Source organism: Camelus ferus, chromosome 5, assembly GCF_009834535.1.
Source record: "Camelus ferus isolate YT-003-E chromosome 5, BCGSAC_Cfer_1.0, whole genome shotgun sequence".
Classification (NCBI taxonomy): domain Eukaryota; kingdom Metazoa; phylum Chordata; class Mammalia; order Artiodactyla; family Camelidae; genus Camelus; species Camelus ferus.
The window spans coordinates 53,358,943-53,381,348 of NC_045700.1; the positions used below are offsets into that span (position 1 = coordinate 53,358,943).

A 22,406-nucleotide genomic window follows, 5' to 3' on the forward strand; every position below is an offset into this window, starting at 1 on the left:
TTTTGTACAAAGAAATAAAACACTTCATTTCTCAATGTTTCTAATGTTTTAAATTTCCATGAACTATATAAATATTACAAAACTATTTTTTTTTCATTTCCCCAAAATAAGAGAACTTTTAAATGTTTTGATAAAAACATTGTGAAGGTCACGGACCTATTGTAATTCCTCCCACTGATTATTAAGTTCCCTGCAGGGTTTCAGGTTGCAGGGTCATTTTTATGGTCCTGCACTACCATGCAAAGTGAGGACTGCCTATGTTCATTATGACACAGATACAGAAAACTCAACTCAATCTGGCTTAAAGGAAAAAGGCATATTTTTAGTCTACATACTTGAAATGTCCAGGGCAGGTCTTACTTCAGCCATGTCTGGATTCAAGCAGGATAAAAAGACCTTAGCTGTTCTTCATCTCAAATCGATGTTGCTTTTCTTCTCGCCTCTATGTGATGGCCCCCAGTGACAGTCACTCTCATGGAAGGAAGCTCTAGTGTCATATTTTCCCAGGTTCTAGTCCAATGGGATCCAGCAGAATAGGTCTTTTTTATCAGTAGCTCCTGTACAAGTCTTTAGGTCCCCGCTTATTTTACTTGCTTAGAGCTGCCACTCCTATACCCCAGTCACCATGGCCAGGCGTGTATGATCTTCTACTTGACTTAGACCTGGGTCTCGTATTCTATCCTTGGGGCCAGAGAGGGATCCCAACTCAAATCATATAGACTGCTGGTGAAGAAGTGCAAAATACTCAAAAGAAAACCAAGGGAAATGTGCTAGCAGACAAATCACAAATGCCCATGCACTACTCCTTGGATATTATCCATGACTATGGCTTTTATTATCCTCCATTTGAGAGTGGCTCTGAGATCTGTCTCCAGAAATTGTGACCTATATTCCCAATTCCTTGCTAGACAATTCCCCTTGGGTTCACTGCAAGCGCCTGAAAGTCAATGTGTCTGAAGGTGAACCCATTTCTCCTCATCCCAGCCCCAGCCAAATCTATGTCTCCTCGTTTTTCCCTATCCCAACACATCATCACTGTCCACCCCAGTTTTTCATGCTAAAAATATGGGACATGGCTTGACTCCCATTTCCAACACCATTTCTCCTGTCAGATGCTCTTTCTTCTTTACCACCTAGCTAGCTCCCACTTTTCCTCAAGGTCACAGAATAGACAGCACTTTCTCCCGGAAAATTTCTTTGATAAACTCCCTTTGCCACTTGAGAGTATTCCTACTATGTGTTCCCAAAACACTCTATCCTCACCCTTCACCCCACTCTCTAATTGTCTGCTTACTCACTGTATTTTTCTCTAGTCCTGTGCTGTCCAATACATGGCTGTTAAACACTGAAACATAACTAGTGTGACTGAAGAAAAGAATTCCTAATTTTATTTAATTTTAATAAATTTAAATTTTTAATGAATCATTTATTTTAAAATTATTACATATATGTGGAACAACTTGGACTTGTGTCTACTTTTTCAATTGTAAGTTTATTAAATCTAAATACAGGTTTAGTAAGATAAAAATTAAGCATCTGAATTGATATGTGCTGTAAGTATAAAATAGTCCCTGTATTTCAAAGACTTATACAAAATTTAAAATGTAATATATCTCATTAATAAATTTAAAAATGGATTACATGTTAAAATGATAATATTTTTATAGACTGGTTTAAATAAATTCTTAAAATTACTTTCACTTGTAATCCAATCACTTTTAATGTGGCTACCAGAAAATTTTAAATTATATATGTGGCTCACCTTATACTTCTATTGGACAGCACTGACCTCTACTGTAAGTTCTGTGGGAACAAGAATCATGACTGTCTTACGCACTTATTTAAAAAACTTGTAACATTTACCATGTGTCAGGTATTATTCTATGCATTACTTACAATTACAAGCATTAACGTTATAAATCCTTACTGCAACCTTTTCAGTATTATTAACATTTTACATATGAGGAAATTTGCACAGAGAGATTAAGTTAACTAGCTGAAGATCACAAAGCTGACCTTGTGGAGTTAGTCTGAGCCAGAATCCACACTCAATAATTTTGTTCTGTTGTCTTTTATTCATTCTTTTACTATAGTCGTCTACAGAAATAATTACTACCCAAATTTTCTGATTAATAGCAGTATGCATGTATTCTTTGTTAATTAATCAATCTATTATTCAATAAGCATTCATTGAATCCTTATGTGCCAGGTATTGTGCTATGTGGTAGGGACCCAGATGTGAATGAAAAAAAAGCTTTACTTTAAAGAAACTCTGTTTAGTGGTGATGACAATGGTATGAGACAATGATAATACAGAACTGTATTAAACAGGACAATTATACCCTACAAATATATTATCTGAGAACATGTAAAGGTGAGCCTCCCTCAGCCGAGAGATGAGTGATGCAACGGGAAGAGTGAGAGGGATCTTAAAGGATGAGTGGCAGTTAGCTAAACGTGGGGAGGTGGGAGTGCCTGGTGAAGCAAGTCCTAAGCAGGAGGGATCAGATGAGCGGAGGAAAGAAATAGTCTGGTGTTTGCCGCTGAAGTGGTTTAAGCTAAATGAATAAAAGTTTCAGATTTATTTCCATGAAAGATTACATTGGATAAAGTTGGAGAAGAGATTGGAAGTAACTATATTATAAAGCAGAGAAACAATGAAGAGTCTGTTGCTCTTGTCCTGAGTTTAGTTTATGCTAAAGTGAGGGCAGTTGTTAAGTAGACATATTTTAGAGCTATTTAAGGGACAGAGTAGACGCAGCTTGATGTTTGATTGGAAGGAGGATGGAGTTTGTTGCAGATGCTGTAAATTACTTAATCAATTTCTATTTTCATTTTCTTCTTGGTTTTTTTGAGGTGCTAACGTGCCCATTTTGGGTCAATGGATCTTGGTGGGGTAATCCAATCATAGTGATCCTGGTTCCCTGCTTTTTTCCTGGTTCCCTGCAGCTGGGGCAGTTCTGTGGCCTGTCTGACAAGCCATAAAGAGAAATCTTCTGGGAGGGTCTTCAGGGAAAGCTTTGTTTCCTTGTAGACTCATGGCCACTGCTGCCTTTTTCTGTTTTCTTTGAAAGAGAAAATGGTGCAGCTCTGTCTTGAACCCACTGGGGAATGCCAAGTGAATTGCAAAAATACTGCTAGGCATTTTAAAGTTATTGGAACAACACCACAGCCACCTACCTTGAACCTACTTGTTACGTGAGAAAAATAAAGCAATAGAATTTAAACTGCTGTTAATAAAGGATGTGTAAACTGAGTTGTCTACTACTTGTAGCTAAACACATGCCACTTTGATATTGGGTTAAATGAGAACTGTCAAGGCTTTTCACTGGTTTCCGACTTAAGCAATTGGGTAAATCATTCAGGAAAGCCTGAGGGTGGAGCAGGGTTAAAAGGAAATTTGTTGGATTAAAGGTTGTTTATGCCAAGTGTGATGAGTGTGGGTATATCCAAGTGACAAGTAGGCCATTCAATATACATGTTCAAAAATCAAGAGAGAGAGAGCTATGGACCAGAGACACAGACTTATGAATCATTAGAATTATTAGTGTGACAGATCATTTCGTCTAGGGAGATAAAGGTCTAATAAAATAAAAATATATTGCTTCTGAAATCATACATTTCAAGTAGAAATAATCTAATTCTCAGCCTTGCCCCAAGATATGTAGGGACCCAGGGTGCTGAAGCTGGTGTTACCTGGATGCCTGGTTTGATCCTGGAGTACGACATCACTTAAATACTGGATGAAAACATGTAAGAAAAGAATACTGCCAGTTGCAGTATCTTGATTAAGGTTCCCCAAAAGTAGGTCCTGAGACAAAAACCAAGTAGTTATTTAGATGTTATCTCAGGAAATAGGTAAGGGAATAGTGAAGTGATACAAGAAAATGAAGGACGTGAATCAAGGATATGTTATTGGGGAGTTACTGCCGTAGGTAACTGGAGCTTAAAACTGCTGGAGAAATCACAAGCCATTGTAGAATGTACATCTCAGACTTATTCCACTTGAATGCAAAGGAGCTGGGGCATATACACACCAACTTCCTTTATTTCCCCACCCAACTTCATTGAGGTATAATTGACAAAATTATAAGATATTTAAAGTTGTGTCCACTGATTTCTCAGTCACTGGTGAGGACTGCTCCCACGCACATGGGCAGAGCATGCTCTGTTATGAGATGCAGAGATGCCGACCAGCATGCACCATAACGGCAAGGTCCTATGGGCTATGGGTAGGGTATCAACAGCATCTGAGATGAAGCATAATCAAAGCCATGGGATACAAATGGGGGCAGCTAGAAAGCAGTAAGAACTGAAAGAGGAGAGGAGACAGAACCTAAGGGAATTTTCTGAGCTAAACAAGGCATCTGCCGTCACTCAAGAGCATTCCAGCAGTCTTGGGCATCAGCAAAAAGGGTTATAAAAGTGCTAAGCAGCCTTAAACATAAGTGCAATTTTAGTGGCATTTGAAGAGCAGCACCTGCTTTTACTACCAATTCTTAATTCTGAATAACCTAAAGATGTATTTTCCCCTCTAAAAAAAAAAGAAGAAAAAAAAACCCTTTAGAGAAAAACGAAATAAAGCAACAACAACAACAAAATACCCTGCCCACTAAGATACTTTGCTCCATCTGTTTCAATGGAAGGGGAATTTTTAATAAAATTCTCTGGAGACTTTGAAAAGTGAAAAGAAAATATTCATATTTCGTGGTGATAATTTGTCAGTGGGTGGCATCTTAGGTTGAATGCCAATACATTGATAATCTTGACTGTAAATGACCTTCCTATGCTATGAAAATGCTATGAAATCCCTGGAAGGACTAGTACATTGTGATGTGGATTATAAGGAGCCAAAGAAGTGCCACATCTGTAATCAGAAATGAAAATATCAGAGGGAAGGAGGGTATAGCTCAGTGGTAGTGTGCATGCCTAGCAAGCATGAGGTCCTGGGTTCAATCCCCAGTACTTCCAATAAAAAAAATAAATAAGAGAGTCTATATGCGGTCATATTTGCTTCTTACTGTGTTTGAACTTTCACCTTGTAGGAATCCAGAAGAGGACTGTGTAAAACGGCAGCTCATGTGCGCTGGTGAATTAGAATTCATCGGGCCCAAGTGACCCTGTTCTTTGTACAACGTGTCTATGGTCAGGGTCAAGCTTTCCTGATGACTTTTCAGAGGCTTTCCATGAATGAAAATGACCCCTGAATTTGACACAAGAACCAAGACTTGGTTAATCCAAGAATATTTTCTTCCAGAGAGACTATATTTGTTAGATCTGGTTATAAACCACAAAGAGATTTAACTGGCTGTTCTGGAACATTTTACATATTTCTTGTAATAGCCCATCTGTCATGGTGATGTTTGAAATGCCATTGTAGGATTACATGCTGCTGGCCCTTGCTCTGGCATAAAACCTGATGCATGTGGGACACAGTGTAAACACCGCAGTGAAAGACTTCTTTTTACGGAAAATCTCAGTTTCCTGTAGCACAATGCCCTGAGTGTCAAGGACACACAACCACTGTTTTTGTTGTTGTTGTTGTTGTTTTTAAGAAAGCAAATACAAAAACTCCTAGTTCATTCTCTCTGAATAACTTTTCCCAAATGGTGATGAGAACATAGCAAAATCATGCACAAGTTAAATAACTGTGATAAACAGCTTCTAGAAAGTTGTGACTCAAGTAAAAGCATTAGAATATGCATTGTTTCCAAGTAGAAACTGTCATAATTGAAAGAATTATTGAGCCAAACCTACTATAAACCTCCCAGTTTCCTGCTTAAAAAAATAAAAATAAAAAAACCAAAAAGCAAAAACACATAAAACAAACAAAACAACAAAACAAAAACACCAGAACAGCAAGACTGGCATTCAGCAGAGTCGGGAGCATAAGACTAAAGCCTCGCCTCTGCTCCTCCCGTTTGGGCCCCTCCAAAAACATCCTCAAGGGGTGAAAAGTTTGTTCTGAAAATATTTGCCGGAGAGCCTATCAGTTCCTCCCCACCTCCCCCAAATGATGCTGACTCAAGCCTCCTTTGAAAAAATCTAACTTAAAAAGCCTTTGAAATCTAACCTTTGAAAACTCTAATATTCACATTTTTACCTATTCATTCGGTGAGACTGACAAATTTACAGTTCAAAAGGAAAAAGAAGGAACTTAAGAAAGGAGAGGAAAGATGCAAGATAGGCATTTCTATAATTCATTTAAAGCATAAATCCTGGCCCAAAGTACTGTATTTGTGGAGGAGATGGGAGGAAAGAAAAGGACTCAACACCGCAGTGCTTCTGTTTTGCCTCTTCTACCCAGATACAATTTTAATCCCAGGACCTTTCCTAATTTACAGCTCACCCTCCCCTCCATGTCCCATCAGAGCCCATTCTCTCTTCAAATCTCTTCTATATTAAGGTATTAATCTATGTTAAAGCATTTATAACCACACCTCCAAGGTAACATGTTTGCCTTTCAACAGGAGACTTCTGGAAAAAATGCATTTTACCCAAGGAATAATTCAAGTGGTGGAAATTGTGAGTGGCACAGCAGGGCATTGAAAGAGATGCTTCTGGGGAGGCAAGTCTTTTCTGCAGGCAAGGAATTCGCCTCCGAACTTGGGGAATCCACTTCTCTAGCCAAGTCTGTTCCTGTCCCAGAGGGAGATTTGAACTCATTCCTCGAGGCTGCCTGCTGCAAGTTATTATGAGAAATAGCCCAGGAAAGGAATGATCAGGGTCTTACAATGTTGTCCTCACCAGCAAGAATACACAGGGAAGCCCAGGGACCACAGCCGATTGCATCTCCTATCAGTAATAAAACCTGCTTAATTTTGTTTAACCCGAAAATTCCCAACATGTTTGACCAGACTACCGCATTCAGTGGAACGTATTTTGAGGAAGTCAATTTCTATTTGTTCATGTTTTTGGACTCCACATGGGAGAAGTGGATCAGAGTGCTTCATGTTAGGTTCCTCTAAGGGTTAAAAAATTTTTTTTTCCTGATCAAGGTATAGGAGAATCACTTCTACCGGATGGAAATGGCTGTAGATTCTCCTATTATTAATTATAGTCTCAGTTTCATCATTTAGGTTTCTTTTGAGCAGAATCTCCTCTGGAATTTTAAGGAACACGTCTTTTCCAGAAGATCTATTCCATTAAGCTTGGTCTTCATCTTCCTGTTAATTTGAAGAATCTCTGAAAATAGATCCCCTTTAACAAATTTTAAAGATCAGTCCTTTGGAGAAGGACTTTTATAGCTTAGTTTACATAAATGTGTTCATTCCTTGGCCACTTTTTTTATTCTTTCTTCTGAATACCTATGCACTTTCACCTTTATCTTTCCTAAGTATGGAAACTTCTTTTGGAAGTTGTCTTTTCTAGTTCCACATCTCTCTTTCCCCTCCATTTCTGCTGGTCTGGATACCTATTTTAATTAAATTATCATGTGAACTTTCATTTTCTTTTCTGTTGAACTTCACTCCAGGAGTATGCAATTGATAATTGCTGTTCTCTGGTTTCTTTTCTTGAACTTTATCTTGACCATTTACAGCCTAATTTTCATCCAAATCTTCACCATTGTTAGAACGCCTAATTAAACAGCAGCCTCTTCAGCCCCCTTTTCTCATTGTACCCATGTGATTTCCTTTCCGGTTTTTTTTGTTTGTTTGTTTGTTTGTTTTTTTGGCAAGTCCCTTGCTATTTTGTAATGGAGAAAATAGGCTTTTTCATATTTTTGAGCTTATATTCTCAAATACAGCATTAGATTTTCTCCTTTTGTCTTTAATTAACTAGAATCTTTATTTTCCATCAAAAATTCAAATTTTGGTAAAAGCTATTTTCTTTCACTCTGATTTTGTGTTAAAAATGACCATTCTCAGTTTTCTCTGTAACAGTATTTCACATATTCTTACAGAAACTGTGCTTAACTGCAGTTGCATTAAGATATCCCCTTGAAATTAGAGGGTGGTGAGGATCTGTTTGCGCATCTCATAACTCTGAAAATGAAAGTTGAATCAAACATCCATGATAAATAATTAGCCATGAACCAGCCTTACATATCGTGAGAATGAATGTTGTTTTCCTGGAGTTGCTGGTCATTGCAAGGTGTTGAAATTTCACAAAATGACTCTCTACCCATATTACAGTCATTGAACCTGATTCTATTTGCCATCTTCTGCTCAGGAAATTGGGCTCCATCTAACTGCACAGCTGGTTTGGCTTTAGAAAACTCACTTTTCTACCCAAATGATCAGGCTGGCTGTACAGCCAGACAAATCCATGGGTTTCAATATACAAATCTTCAGCGAGTGCCCCAGTGATGTAAGGGAATCAAAGCTTTTCATTCAGTGTCTCACCAGTTAACAGAAAGATAAGGAACCATCATCCCAGAAGCTGCTCAGGAGGAGATGTTTTTAACAAGACTGGTGGCTCTGGCCTCACGCTGATTGTTCTAGTTTTCAGGAAATGTATTATTAGGAAACAACTGAAACATAAAGGACCTCAGTAAATTTCTACTTTTATGTTTTCATGGGAAGATTTATTTTTAGTTCTGTCTTCTCTATCCCCCTGCAAAAAGACATACTAGTTCTGAAAATAGGAAGCTAAAGGAATTGGGAAGAGGGAAGATTTCCTAGAAGAAGATAAAATTCTCCCCACCTATAAACTAGAATGACTTAGTCCCCAAAAGGGTGAGAAGACTTAAGTTTATGAAATCACGAGAGTGGGTCTAGGATGGACAGTTGCACTGACTTTCTGTGAGGCGTAACTCCAGGTGCTGGAGACATAGTAAGGAACCAGAGAGACAAAGTCCCTGTCCTCCTGGAGCTCACGGTCTAGTGGAGGAGATGGAAAATAGGCCATGGAAGTATATGAGACAGGGATAAGAGCTGAGGAGAGCAATAGAGCAGGGAGGGGGATTGGAATGATAGGGGGATGTGTAATAGATCAAGCGGTCAAGGAGGACGCCACTGAGAATGTGGCATTTGAATAAAAATCTGAAGCAGGTGAAGAAGAGAGTCACATAGAAAAGTGGAGGAAGTGTATTCGAGGAAGAGGGAACAGCAAGTGTGAAAGCCTCGAGGCAGGATCTTGTCTGCAAAGTTAAAGGAACAACAAAAAGTCCAAGCTAGAGGAAGCAAGCAGAGGAACAAGCAAGGAGGTCAAAGCAAAGAAATGAGGGAGGACTGCAGGTAAGTGGAAGGTGAGCTGAAGGAGGTGGATGATGAAAGGCCTTATAGCCATTGTAAGAACGTTGCTTAATTTTATATATATACACATATATATATGTATGTATATATATTTATATATATATACAATTCTCTACATATATGACTGAACTTTATACACACACACACACACACACACACACACACATATATAAAACTAAAATTTTTGGAGCCTAAATAGTTTTATTTAGAAACAGATAGGTACCTGTTTGCATTATGGAATGTAAAACTGGGTTTACATTCTATAAAAAATAATCAGTATTCAAATTAAAGAGAGTTAGCATTCACAAGACACACAATGTGGGTGTGTAACTACTGTCCACCAGCCTCAGGCTTGATTTAAACCAGAAAAAACCCCACAAAACTCCAGGGGGCTCACCAGATATTAGAGCACAGTGCTTACTGATGAGCCCCCAGCACCCAGAAGTTGCCCTCTTAGGAGATGAAGGTTTGCTTTCTAAGTGCGTGACTTTATCATAAGGCCTGGGTTATCTGTACCTAGTGAGCTGAGAGGCTCTCTTGCCACACGATTCATGATGTGCCCTCTCCAAGCCAGGGCTGGTGGCATTATTAATTATCTCTGGTCACTATGCTGTACATCAGAAACTCACACAACCTTGTAAATCAACTATACTTCAATTTAAAAAAGAGAATGTTGCTTAAAGACAGACGCTGTTCCTGCTTTCTTCAGTTTATAATCTAACAGGGAGAAAATACAGGGGTAATTATGATAAAATTAGATAACTATTAAAGGTAGGAATCTGTATGGGTCTCTTCCATGAGGAAAGGGTGTTTATGTGGAGACCTACATGATGAGGACAAGCTAGATGGATGGAGGTGGTGATGGCTCTGGGAGTGGTGAGATGTAATGGTTGCTGGGGGCACAAGCAGGAGCAGCAGGAATACAGAACATTCCAGGAAAACGATCTATTATGACTAAAGCAGAAGAATTTGTGGGACAGTATTGCAGGATGAAGCTGGGGGCAACTAGATTATAAAAAATGTAGGCTGTATAAGAGTTTAGATTTCACCTGCGAGCACTAGGGAGCTATGGAAGACTGTTAACAGGGAGATTGCATGATTGGGTCTGTCTTTTGGAAGATCACTCCAGATGAAGAGCCGAGAGCAGACTGAGAAGAGCAAGCTGGGGAAAAGGGGGAATGGACACCCATTCTTGCAGTGGCACAGGGAGGAGGTGATAGTGCTGGGAGACATCACTGGTAAAAGAAGAGAGAAACATGGACACCCTTGAAAGACATTTATGGACTTTCTAGAATAGGTAGGGCTGGGTGATTGACTGGATGCAGCGTGGCTAGCGGGGAAGTTTAAAGCAGAGAGAAAGAGCAAAGATGCCATTCAAGTTTCTGGCTCCAGCAACTTGATAGATGATGGTGCCAGTGACAGCAAATAGAAGACAAAAGAGAAGGAACAAGGTCAGAGATGGACTGTGGCTTTCATAGCACGCCACTGATCTAACCCAGATAGCATCTGCTGTATTTTCCGTGTAACTCCTTTTCCTAATTGAAAATTTAGAGATCATCTAATCAGATTATTCCTTGGGTGACTTAGATTAATCTTTATACTTCACTACAGGAATATCATTTCAAGGTAGCATTTCCCACAGGTCTTTCTGTAAATCTGTGCAGCTATTAGCAACTTGGTTTAAGAAAGAATCGTGAAATCATACAGGTCGTAACATAGCTAAGCATGTGGCGCCATCTTCAGGACAGCTTGTTAAAAGGTTATAAACCAACCAGACTGAAAGGTGAGTTTCTGCCAACAGAACGATTTTTTATGGAGAGAGTAAGACTCCATCTTATTTGGTAATAAGAAACTGAAAAAAATGTTTCTACCAACTCCAACTGTGTGACCAAATTCTTGTCTTCTCGAGAATCATAGTTCATACCAGGATCCAGGAAAGAAAGCAGCCGATATTCCTTTGGAATCATTCCAGTCTGAAAGTGTGTGTGAGCTGGACAATGAGCTTTGCTCTGGAAAAGCCCAGAAGAGGGAAGCAGCATCATTTGAAGTTTTCCACCTTAGTGCCCAGATTCTCTGGGGCTTTTCCAATTTCATGTCATATATGTATCTTTTTAACTGAAGTATAGTCAATTTACAATGTTGTGTTAATTTCTGGTTCATGTCTTATATTTAGGTTCTTTACTAGGTGTCTCATTAAACGTATAACCAAGTGGAATTTAATTCTTAACACATTTGTAGCAGTGACAGTTCGTGTGAATATAAAAATTAGAAAAAAACTGTCAGTCTTTGCACCTAACATTTTAGTTCAGGAAATGTAGTATCATAGAATTATATAATCTCCACTTTAAAAATAAGAGGTTGTAAATAAGAATCCAATATTGTATCCATAGTTAAGCACAACAAGGAAGAATAATATAGTTCACAAGATGACTTTTATTTTTAAAATCCTCCCAGCCTTTAATTATTCTATTTGAAGAAACTCCACCATTTCTTTTTGCAGGGTTTGGATATGAAAATGTGTATATGTGTTTATCAGAATGTATCTGCCACCTTCATGTACAGGATGTAATGATTAACCTACACTGAGCATTTAGCACAGTCTCGTGAATAACTGGGAGATAAATAGCTTGGCTTCTCTGTGGAGGCAAATGGTTTCTCCCATCTTGTGGTACCCTGCCCGCAAATGGGCTTTCTTCCTAGACTGCTCTCATTAAAGATGCATTTTAAGTCCCAGAGTTCCTGTTCATCTTAAAAAGAGACAACACATTGATCTGAATTCCATTTCTAAATCAATGGGGGCCAGTCTACCCCATCTATAACTGGTTTGGGTTTCTTGGGGTTCAAATTAGGCTTATGGGGGATGAGGAGAAGAGTGGGACGCACAGAACGTGTGGCCAATAATAGTATCGAATAGCATTTTGCATTTACAATGTGCTGAGTGCTTTTACATGGATTATTTCATTTAATCCTCATTACCTGTGCATACTTTTTTTTTATGAGTGGGTACTTTCATTATCTATGTTCTACGAATCAGGATACTAAAGCCTAGAGAATTGAAAATCATTTGCCCAAGGCTCATGCTTACTTTTTAGTAAAGCTATAGAAATAAATTCTAATCTAGGCGTTCTTTCTTGAGAGCCAACTAGCTTGACCAAAACCCCATACTACTACCCCTTAAAGCGAAAACATTTCCCCAAAAGGAAAATAGCTCTAATCAAGAGCCAAGCTAATAGTCTGAGCAAAACACTCAGGGAGCAGAAGGGTGGGAATTGAGGGCAAGGGCAGAGCCTGGAGTGATCCCCTGAGGTACAGAAGTTCCTCTTGCCTGAGAGGCCAGCAGGCTAGTCAATGGGACAACGCTGAACAGCGTGGCAGCACCAGCTACGAGGACAAGCATGGGGTGTGGAGTCTGAAGCCCTGGTTCCAGGCTGAACGCTGCCACTTACTGTGTGACTTGAGGCAATTCATTTAAATTATTAGATCTTGAATTTACTCAGCTGAAAAACAGCAGTAATGGCTAGCAAATAGGAATGCTGGGATGTGAAAGACACAGTATGTGTGAAACGTTGGATGCTATAATATGACTGAGCGCCTTGTATGTGCTAGACATTGGGAATAGAAAGTTAAAGAAAAACCCTTGCTCTCAAGGCGTTCACCATCTAATGCTATGTAAATATTGGCTATCTTTCATATTGTGAGCCTCCCCTTCTTTCTAACTACCTCTCCATTTTACCTCTCTGTTTGGATATTGTCTTGGTTTGTGTTTCCTCAGAAGCAGACCCTGAGACAATGAGTTAAGTGTAAAAGGTTTATCTGGAGGTGCAAGGAAACACAGGAAAGGTGTGGAAAGTGATACAGGAGAGGGAAGAGCATCAAGATTGGGAGTCAGCTACCATCTGGAGTCATTCTGGAAAATGCTGCAAAACTCACAGCTCAGAGGTAATTTTACCCCAACTTTCAACAATTATTGGTTGAAGATTCTTTTTTAGCGGGTGTTAATTTTTTGGCACCTGCCAGGGGTATAGGCAGAGTGTCTCACAGAAGGTTCAAGAAAAGGTCTTGGACAAAGAAATGGAGATTCTGGCAGTTGGAAGATGGCAGAGGCACACTCAAGTCTTAGAGCCAAGGATGTGGGCAGGGCACTGACGGCATCTACAAAAGTTGGTCTGTTGTGTCTGAGGATGCCTGGGTGGGCTCATTCTCTTCCAGCACCCAAGGCAAAGCCAAGAGAGAGGATTCTTTCAACATTTACCTCTGTAGAGGAAGGGGAGGACATGGCTAAAGGTATGCTAACACTTTCTAAAGGCAGCATTGACCTTGAACTATTGTGCTTTTTCAGAAATTTGGCAGAACTGTGTAGGTCAATAGAACTATTGCTCCACTGTTGAACTTTCTGCGATGATGGAAATATTCTCTATCTGCACTGTCCAGTCCAGTGGTCAACAGTCACATGTGGGCTATGGAGCACCTGAAATGTGGTGTGTGTGACTAAAGAACTACATTTTTACTTTTATTTAATTAATTTGAATCATCACAATGGGCTAGTGGCTACCATATTAGACAATGTAACTTTGGAGCAGTTCAATTATGTTTTATTATTCATAAGAAATTGTTCAGCAATCAGCCCAATAATTTTCTTCATTAAGGACAGAGATAAATCAAAGATGTTACATGGCTTAGTGCTAAAATCAATATTAAGTTGGACTTGAGGCACAACTGATTATCACCAACTTAACAGAAAATTCTGGGACATGGGAATAAATGTGAAATCTTATTATTTGTTACAAAAATGTATTATAAAAAGTTTAATGGTCAAATTTCTAAAATTTGACAGAACAGTACAGAAAAAATAGTATCTCAGCAGCTCTAGTGCATATGATGACTCTAGGTGCATGACGACTGAAAAGAAAGGTATTCGAGGGTACATGATTTTTCTTTATAATTTTTCTTCATATCTCACTAATTATATCTTATTTATAGTTCTACAAACATTTATGGACTCAAATTTAACACAGCATACTTTAAAAAATTAGCTAATACATCCTCTCTTATAAGTCAGATTAATTATGATCTATTTTCCCCTTTAACTATTTGAAAGTTTTTACTAATTGTTTTCATAAATATTAGTAGCTTCCAGAATCAACATTTTTATTGTTGGTGGCAGCTTTTCTCCTTTAATATGTGTTGCTGCCATGTGTTCAGTCCATGTGGAACTGGGATCAAGGGTCGATGTTAGCCTGGAGGTCGCATTGGTTCACATGTGATTTTTCCCAGTGCGTTGGTGCTTTGGAGCATTGAGTCACAGCAGCTGAATGCAAAGTACGCTGAGACAGCTGAACACTGGGCTGGGCTGCACTCCGCCAGCTCATCTGCGGGCCTCCTCCTGGCACCATCTGGCCGCATGCTCTCCCGGAGGTGCCTGTGGTGTGGTTCTCCCTGAACTTTGTGCTCTTTTCTCCACTACTCAGCAGCCCCACCCCTTCTACAAGCTACCTTTATTATTATTATTATTATTATTATCATCATCATCATTATTATTTTAATTGAGTTATAGTCATTTTAGAATGTTGTGTCAAATTCCAGCGTAGAGCACAATTTTTCAGTCATACATGATACAAACTACCTTTAGTTGTGTGTGTGTATGTGTGTGCGCATGTGCATGTGTGTGCTTTTGTAATGCAAGGACCTACTTATATACCACTATTATTTATTAGCTATGTAATAGTTTTTTAAAAACTATGCTGTGTTTTTATTAGAAATACTATTCTTTTTGTGAGCTCACCATTCTAAAGTTTTGTGTTTTCAGTGGAGATTGCGTATGTTTTGAATGGCTTGACCCAGATACTAATTTGCCCATAAACTCTATTCTGTTTAGCGTGTGATTTTACAGATCTGAGTAGGCTTTTCTTTTTTCAGGACTACACATGTTGCATTAAGGCAAAGCCACCTGTACATTGATTTTTCAATTGACTGAGACAATAGCTACAACCACCACAAACCCATTAAGAGATCTGGACTCCAAATTGCTTCTAGAATGATTACCTATGTTTGAAAGTGAGTATTCACATATGAACAATAATCCAAACAATCTGCTTTGTTGCCTTGTTGATATTACTGATTTTGCTAAACCAACAATATATGATGGCAACTTTGTGACAATCACTGGTCACACACAAGTCCTGGATGGCCAGAAATGACAGTAAAGGTGGTTATTTGATCTTCCAAAGACAAAAGAAAGCACGGGTTTTGGCTGAAAAGCTAGACCAAAAATAAAGTTCCATGTCTATATTAGAGAGAAGAAATGTTGTCTCTTCGGCAAGTGGTGTTGGGAAAACTGGACAGCAGCATGTAAATCAATGAAGTTAGAACACTCCCTCACATCATACACAAAAATAAACTCAAAATGGTTTAAAGACTTAAATATAAGACAAGACAGGATAAATCTCCTAGAAGAAAACATAGGCAAAAATTCTCTGACATAAATCTTAGCCATATTCTCCTAGGGCAGTCTACCCAGGCAATAGAAATAAGAGCAAAAATTAACAAACAGGACCTAATTAAACTTACAAGCTTTTGCACAGCAAAGGAAACCACAAGCAAAACAAAAAGACAGCCTATGGAATGGGAGAAAATCATTGCAAATGATGTGACTGACAAAGGCTTAATTTCCAGAATATATAAACAGCTCATACAACTTAATAATAAAAAACAAACAACCCAATCCAAAAATGAGCAGAAGACCTAAACAAGCAATTCTCCAATAAAGACATACAAATGGCCAACAGGCACATGAAAAAATGCTCAATGTCCCTAGTTATCAGAGAAGAGCAAATCAAAACTACAATGAAGTATCACCTCATACCAGTCAGAATGGCCATCGTTCAAAAGTCCACAAACAACAAATGCTGGAAAGGCTGTAGAGAAAAGGGAACCCTCCTACACTGTTGGTGGGAATGTAGTTTGCTGCAGCCATTATGGAAAACAGTATGGCGATTCCTCAAAAGACTAAAAATAGACTTACCATATGATCCAGCAATCCCACTTCTGGGCATATATCCAGAGGGAACCTTAATTCAAAAAGATACATACACCCCAATGTTCATAGTGGCACTATTTACAATAGCTAAGACATGGAAACAACCTAAATGTCCATCAACAGATGACTAGATATACATATACAATGGAATACTACTCAGCAGTAATAAATAGTAAAATAATGCCATTTGCAGCAAAATGGATGGAACTGGAGATTGTCATTCTAAGTGAAGTAAGCTATAAAGAGAAAGAAAAATACCATATAATATCACTTATATGTGGAATCTTAAAAAAAAAAAGACAAACGAACTTATTTGCAGAACAGAAACAGACTCAAAGACATAAAAACAAACACAGTTATCGGGGGGAAGGGGATGGGAAGAGATATATCTGGGCATTTGAGATTTGCAAATGTTAGCCACTATATACAAAAATAGACTTAAAAAAACCAAGTTTATTCTGTCTAGCACAGGGAACTATATTCAATATCTTGCAATAACCTTTAATGAAAAAGAATATGAAAATGAATATATGTATGTATATGTACGACTGGGACACTGTGCTGTGCACCAGAAATTGATACATTGTAACTGATTATACTTCAATAAAAAAGAAAGAAAAAATGTCCATTAACCTATATAAATCATACACATAATTTCTTTGAGATTCTAGTGTGTGTGTGCTCTTCAGGCCCTAAAAAAGTCTGAAGAACATGGCACATTTCTTTCTAGCCTCATCTCTTTTTTGACCCAATATACTGCCCCTTCTTAGCATGTGTGGAGGCAAAGAGTTCATGAATGTCATGTCTGTATTCTGGAGTTAGAGTGCTTCTCTCCCAAGTAAAGAAGTCAACTACCAAGGGATACTTATGGAGAAGTTGTTCCCTATGTGTGTGTTTGTAGAAAGAGAGTATAAAGATCAATTTACATATACCCACCCCAGTTTAGTGCCTTTAAAGGATTTGTTATTCAAAGAAAGCTATAATAAAGTACATCTCTTAAAATATATGTGCGTTAATTTGAGTTATACACTTTTACCTGCCTCCATCAAATCTGGAGCTTCTCACTGCCAGTATAACCCAAGAGTGTTGCCCAGTGACAAACAGAAGAGTCCAAGACATACTCAAAGCTTAATGCAAAATGTTTTCCAGGTTGGCATTCACTGCCCCAAGTGCCTCCTACAGATCAGGTGTTTAGGGCGTGTGCTCCGTGTTATTGGGTTGTTGGGAAGGCAGGTTCAGTGCTAGACTCTCTGGGCTCAAGGCTAGATTATATTACTTCCTTGTTGTGTGATCTTGGTAAATTACCTAGTATCTTTGCTTCAATTTTCTCACTTTTAAAAGCAGGGATAATATAATTCCAATATGGGGTTACTGGGAGGATTCAATGTAATATATGTAAAGTTATCAACATAATGCCTGGCACATAATAAGTGTTTGATGCATATTCGTCTTCATGATGTTGTTTTGAGTGGTTTTTGTTTCCAAATTATAAGTAAAATCATCACTGCAAAATAGTTAGCATTGCAAGGAGGCTTCCAGCTGAAAAAGCATCGAAGGCTTTTACCATTGGAGAAGTGAGGTTATCAGTCTCACTGAAAAGGGCTAACTGGTGACCAGAATGGGTTGCCTGCTTCTCCTCTGAAGCAGAGTGTCTGACCCTACAGACAAGAAGACGTGACACATTACTGAGCAAGAATTCTTGATCAACAGAACACGGGAAATAAGGCAACTAATGGCTGGAGACTAATGTCTAATATGAAATTGGATATTGCCAGGGACTTTAGGTCTATCTCATGACCAAGCACTTTCATGTTCTTTTTTCCATAACTGATCTTCTGTACATATACATTTAGTACACTGTAAAGAAATATGGTGCCTATGACCACAGGTTGAGAAGCCGTGAAGGTTATAATCAAGAGTACAGGCTCTCGCTTCATATTTTCTGTCTCTTCCACAAGCCAGCTGTGTGACTTTGTCAGGTTGCCAAACACCATGGGTGTTAGTTTTCTTATCCGTATAATGGAGACAGTAATAATACTTACCAGATAGGTTTGTTATGAAGACTATACAATTTAATTAACATAAAATACTTATATAGGGTCTTTTTTTTTTTTTTTGGTGGGGTGGGGGGAAGCAATTAGGTTTTTTTTTTTTTTTTAACAGAGTTACTGGGGATTGAACCCAGGACCTTGTGCATGCTAAGCATGAGCTCTACCACTGAGCTATAAAACCCTCCCCGCCACATAGGTCTTGTGTATAAAATAAGTACTCAATAAATGACAGCTATTATTTATTTAAATTTGTTAACTATTTAAGGACAATCCACCATTTTACAGAAAAGTAAGCATCACCTATATCCAGAAATCCTGCTCTGAGTAAAAAAGAATGGAAATGGCAATAAGGATGGAGAGGAAAGGCAAGCTTCTGTTTCCATTTAGTTGGAGGAAGCTCACTGGGGAAGAATCTCTGTAGCTTTGAAAGAGAGAAGGTATATAACTTGGTGGCCTCGGCAGTGGCAAAGTAGAGAGAGAGAGAGAAGAATGCACAGTTGAGAAGGGAGATCATGAATGAAATAAAGGGTGATTAGGTTTACTTTTGTGGAAAAGAAGGCTGGATAGTGGGCAGAGAAAAATAATGAGCTGGATGTTGCTGGCCTATTACAAGAATACCATTAAGACCATTAATTACAATAATAATTGCTGCTATAATACAAAAACACTAAACTGCCAGTGACAACACAAAAGAAGTCTTTCTTGCTCATGTCACAGTCCAGCGAGGTAGTTCCTGGTTGGGCAGCTCTTCTCTAGTGCTGTTTGGGGTTTCAATCCCCTGTTGTCTGTGGATCCACTATCTTTAACATGTGGATCCCAAGGGTCACCCTTCAGGGATCTCAGTTCCAACCAACTGGAAAGGGAAATCATGTGGAATTGGAGGTAGGAGGTTTTTATGGGCCAGGCTTGGAAGTGGTGCTGATTTTGGCCAACATTGCACTAGCCAGAATTCAGTCTCAGGGCCAAACCTACATCTAACTGTGTGCTTAACAGGAAAGGACATGGGTTTTGAAACTCATCACAGACTCTGTCTCAGACACTCTCATGCAAAATGACCCATGTCACCCTTCTTAATACAAATCAATGCAAATTCATAACTTACCTGGGAACAAGAGAAAACTGAATTATACCTGGAGATTCAGGGACAAATGAAATGAATCTATCTCATGACTACAAAATAAAAATCTATAGTATAACTGAATCACTGTGCTGTACACCAGAAACTAACACAACACTGTAAATCAACTATACTTCATTATTTCAGGAAAACAAAAACAAAAAAACTATACTTCAATTAAAAAAAAGTATGGATTAATTTTTATGCAAATCAAAATCTCCTTCTCTAGAAATCCCTTCCGTGATTACTTTATAAGAACAATAGCCAGGCTGAGTTCTTAATCTGTGTGAGGCACTGTGCTAAGAGCTGCGTGTGCGTGTGTGTGTGTGTATTGATATAGATATGGATATGGATATAGATAGATAGACATAAAATCCAATTTATTTACCTTTACCATACTACTGGGTAGTAGGAACTATCATTTCTACATTATAGATTAAGAAACTGAATCCCAAAAATTGTCCTGATTTGCCCAAGATCACAAAGATAGAAAGTGTAGGACAAAGATTAAAACATAGGTTTTACTACTAAATCTGTCAAACTCTACTGCCTCCTGTGACTTCTGTTCACACCTTAATTCAGAATTCCTTGCAGGCACTCATTTTGTGCTCCTATATGGCTCTCTGTAAATTTTGTTGTATATGTTGACTTGTAAGTTGTATCAGTTAATTTTGCTGCATTACAAATAGTTCCCCAATGTAGGGGGATTACAACGAGAATAACTTGCTCTTTCACATGATTCTGTAGGTTGTAGATGGTTTTTTGGTTCCACTTGGTATTTGCTGGAGTCACTCAGGAAGCTGCACTCAACTGGTGGTTGGGGTGGCCAGAAGGTCTAAGAACGCTTTTCTCACATGCCTGGGTCCCTGTGCTGTCAGCTATAGTACGCCAATTCTCCTTCATATGGCCTCACTCTCAATGTTTTCTCTGGGACCAGGACCTGGTCTCTAGGACTAGGACCACTTCACATGGCCTCTTTCTAGAGGGATAGACTGTACTTTCTTACAGTATGGGGGCTGTCTTCCTAAAGGAAGAAAGCAGAGGCTCCCAGTCCTCTTAAGGATGAGCTTAGAACTGGCTTAGCATCACCTTGCCACACTCTGTTGGCAAAAGAAGCCATGAGACTTGTCCAGATTAAAGGAGTGAGGAAAGAGAGTTTACTCCTTGATGGGAAGAGCAACAGAGAATTTGTGGCCATCTGTAATCCACCACTCTGTATTCTTCATGTGGGTGTGTGGCACTGACATCCCAGTGAAACCCCTCAAGGCAAGATCTAGGTCTTCTTGACCTTGCAATTGCTTTTAGCATCTAGAACTATGCTCTGCATACGATGCGTTTCAAAAATGTCAATGTACTGACAGTAGAAAAATCATACCCTATAAAAATTTCAGTAGGAGAAAAAGCATCCCAGAACACTCGTAACAGAACACAAATCCTCAGGGCATCATAGGCTCCCCACCAGTGAAATTTGTTAAGTACCTATTTCCAACCATTTTCTTACCAGAGAAACTTTGGAAATGCACTGACATTTCTTTCCAAGTTTTCTGTTTCTGTGCTCACCTAATTTCAGATGCTCACCCACCTGTCTGAGCTGAAATACGGAGCCTTTCTGCTGATTCGTGTCTAAAAGCCGTGACAAACGGTACATTTGGAATTGAAGGCAAATGGTGATTTAACATTGTTCAACCAATTAACAATTGTATAAAACAATTCTGCTAAAATAAGATCTCTGTTCTTTTTTGGTGGGAGGGGACTGTCTTTTAGAAGAAAATGACATTGCCTCAGGCATTACATAAACAACAACTTGATTCTCTCACCACCTATTTTGAAGCATAGGTGCTATGGGACTCACCCTAGGCACACAGTGGGGCAACGCCACGTACTTGTTCACTACTTTATAAGGGGTTCTGCTAGGTAAGCTGTGTGCACGTGTGCTCACACACACATCTGCATAAGCCAATAAATAAGTTGAAAAATAAAAAGAAGATAAAATTGTACAAGCATAAAAGAATGAGACTGAATGGAAATCAGCTGTTAGGTGATCTTTTCAGTAAAACAGGGATGGCTCTAAGGAAGGTGAAATAGCTCAGATAAATTTACCCTACCTTTCTTCGTATTCAGTATCCTGAAGCAGACAATTGTGTGTTTGCTGTACTGAAAGTAACATCTTTTTCTTCCATGTAGGCCTCTTTCTCTGCCAAGATCCCTGTAAGCAGAAAATGACAAAAATTTATGAGGGTTACATCTAAAAGCAAAAGCCTGGGGCATATTGTTGGAAAGATAAAGACTGTTCATTTGGGAGTTCTCGGTTCCTTTATTACCTGAGAAAAGATGGAGTAGTAATTGACATGTGGTTCTTGACAGATGTTGACAAGGTAAAAACATGTAACTGAGCCCCTTGGAGTTTTTGCGAAGGGTGATTATGATGCTTGTCTCCATGTTCTGTAACCTCAAGAGTACAATCAAATTTCCCCCCTTACCCTAAGTGCCAAGCAGACATCCATGCAGATGTTATAGGGCTCTATCAGCATCTGGCCAAAGAACAGAATTCTCTTATCTCACATCAAAGGCATACACAACAGAGACCACTGAATGTGGAGTGAGTGCTTTGATATATTATATTGTTAATCTCTCTTGAAATAGATTGATTGCTATGGAAAAAGAATTCACCAAAATTTTTTCCTTTTCAACTATCAGTTCTTGCATGTGGGCATGCACCGTAACATTAAACAATCTGTTGTTTTGCTCCAAAATTGTATCCATATTTTGTTTGATAAGATAATAGGATGATAGGAATACTAACAAATATGCTATTAGAATAGCCTTGCATAAGAATAAGAATTAGATTTAGATAGGAAATATTTTCTCCATATTTGCCAAACACCCAGATGAAAAGTTGAAAGACTGTCAATCGTGCAGATGTTCTACAGATCCAGATGTCATGTAGAGAGGATATCTGGCAACAAATAAAACTTTCCTTTTTCATCCTAGTTTCATTTTGTACA

General features: G+C 38.7%; 1 protein-coding gene across 9 annotated transcripts in view; it reads right to left on the reverse strand.

Annotated features, from left to right (window-relative positions):
* NEUROD1 (neuronal differentiation 1) overlaps positions 1 to 22,406 on the reverse strand; it is a 174,455-nt gene that overhangs the window by 20,785 nt on the left and 131,264 nt on the right. For all 9 annotated transcript variants that reach the window (XM_032479867.1, XM_032479864.1, XM_032479870.1 and 6 more), the window contains one exon: positions 21,507 to 21,607. The gene's annotated coding sequence lies outside the window, so the exon portion shown is untranslated. The remainder of the gene's footprint in view (positions 1 to 21,506; positions 21,608 to 22,406) is intronic.